Source organism: Triticum dicoccoides, chromosome 5A (genome assembly GCF_002162155.2).
Source record: "Triticum dicoccoides isolate Atlit2015 ecotype Zavitan chromosome 5A, WEW_v2.0, whole genome shotgun sequence".
Classification (NCBI taxonomy): domain Eukaryota; kingdom Viridiplantae; phylum Streptophyta; class Magnoliopsida; order Poales; family Poaceae; genus Triticum; species Triticum dicoccoides.
The window spans coordinates 220,424,245-220,426,165 of record NC_041388.1 but is presented as its reverse complement, the minus strand read 5'-3'; the positions used below and the strand labels follow the sequence as shown (position 1 = coordinate 220,426,165).

General features: G+C 38.1%; 1 long non-coding RNA gene across 1 annotated transcript; it reads right to left on the bottom strand.

Moving 5' to 3' along the window:
• Positions 1–214: 214 nt before the first annotated feature.
• Positions 215–1,655, bottom strand: LOC119297144. Its single transcript, XR_005145548.1, has 3 exons — positions 815–1,655; positions 619–728; positions 215–474 (listed from the first exon to the last, which is right to left on the bottom strand). It is a non-coding gene; the product is annotated as an uncharacterized LOC119297144 (long non-coding RNA).
• Between the last annotated feature and the right edge of the window lie 266 nt (positions 1,656–1,921).

The following is a 1,921-nucleotide window of genomic DNA, read 5'->3' as shown; positions in this document are numbered from 1 at the left end:
AGCAGCTCCGCCTAGGGTTGAATGTTCTTAGGGGAGGGCAGTAGCAGCAGATCATTTGAGCTAGTTGAGACCAGTGCGTGTGTGTTTTTACATTTTCTTGATAGTATATTTGTATTTTCAATAGTAACTTATTGGTATTTCTGGTGCAAGCAATAAATAAGCAGTTGCAAGCACACCAAATACATACATTAATCCACTACTCAATACATACTGGATCACAATGCTAAAGTCTGTTTCTTCTTACTGAGTTTACATCTTTTTTAGATGATACAAAGCACAACACGTGCTCTCAGGCGAGAGCATAGAGCATTAGTATTGGTGTGCATATGACACAATTACACGACAATGCAACGGACTTAAGCATTAGTAGTGGTGTGGATACTACACAATCACAAAATGTAGTACTGCAAGCCAGCGCACATGTATGTTTACTGATAGAATGGCAAACATATGCATCTCCGTCGGGCATTTGTGCTAGTAATGAGAGAAAAAGGGAAACTGAATTAGCGTACTATTAACATTTAAGCACTGAAAAAAGAGGAAAAATAGATGCGTGTGTAAAAAAAAGAGGGAAAACTGAGACACCAGTAGCCACCTCATTGATGACGCTAATTATACCTGAGAAACCATTTATCCATCACATCTCCAGAATCTGCAAAGGACCCTCGTGCAGGAGCAAGGGAATCAAGCTCATCGAAGAAAATTACTCATGGGCGTGCTGATCTAGCCTGAAATGGATAGTGAAAACTGAAAACCCGAGTATATGTGCATATTTCATGGCAATTACAAACATGGCTTGTGCAGATGGATATACCTTCTTAAAGATGTCCCTGATATTCCTCTCTGACTCTCCAACATACATGTTTATCAGTTCTGGACCTTTTACGCTAAGAAAGTTTAATGAGCACTCAGTTGCTACTGCTTTTGCAAGTAATGTCTGAAAATTCTAAAGAAAACATCCTAGTAAAGTAATTTAATGAGGAAACATTGGTTCAGCAAGAAGGAAAGAGCACAAAGAGCTGTGAAAATTCACATCAAAGTAATTTGATCTCACAAGAGAAGTTGAACAAGCTAGCTAAGCATAGTGGCAAGCTCATGAATGTATCGCCCCATCTGCCTGCATGAGATGGACTGCAGAAAATGCATTGATTGTATCATGGAATTGGAGCTACATCAACATACTGAAGATGTAAAGATAACTGAAAATATATATCAACCTATCATGAGTGTGAGAGAAGTGAAAAACAAGGAATTGGTGGTAAAAATCACCACCGTTATAATTGTCATTTATGATCTTACTGAAAAAAGTACCAGGGTGAGCAATCAAAAAGAAAAATCATGCATACTAATAGGAAAATTGCAGAGCCATCATTAAACCTATATTTTTACGAATGTGAATAAAAATGGGAAGAACAGTACCAATATTTTTTGCTGAAATTAATGAATGGATTGTCCCAATTTAACTTGGAGGACGAAACTTGCCAAGTTTGGATGCCCCAAAATTGTACAGAAACTAAATCAATAAAATGGTCGTGCTAAAAGACATCATCTTTGAGAACCCCTTTATTCAAGGCAACCTACTCGGTGTGCTTGAATTGGACCAGGTGATGGGCAGCAGCAACGTTTGCAACCCATAATTGCCCACCTCATGGTTACTCACCTCCATGCAAGAACCAAGAACCAACACTTCTGTACATACTAATTACTCGGTACATATCCTATAACAAGTTAATGTTATGTCATTATAAAACTTGATAGAGTCTAGTAATACTTGGATGGAAAAATAAATGCTCTGCAAGCATACAGCTGAAGCAGAATACCTTATCAGACATGACTCTCTTTCTATTTCGCAGGTAAGTTGTGACAGCAATACAGTAGCCAAAAGTCAAACCCAGTGAAGGTAATAATAAGTATGCTCCCC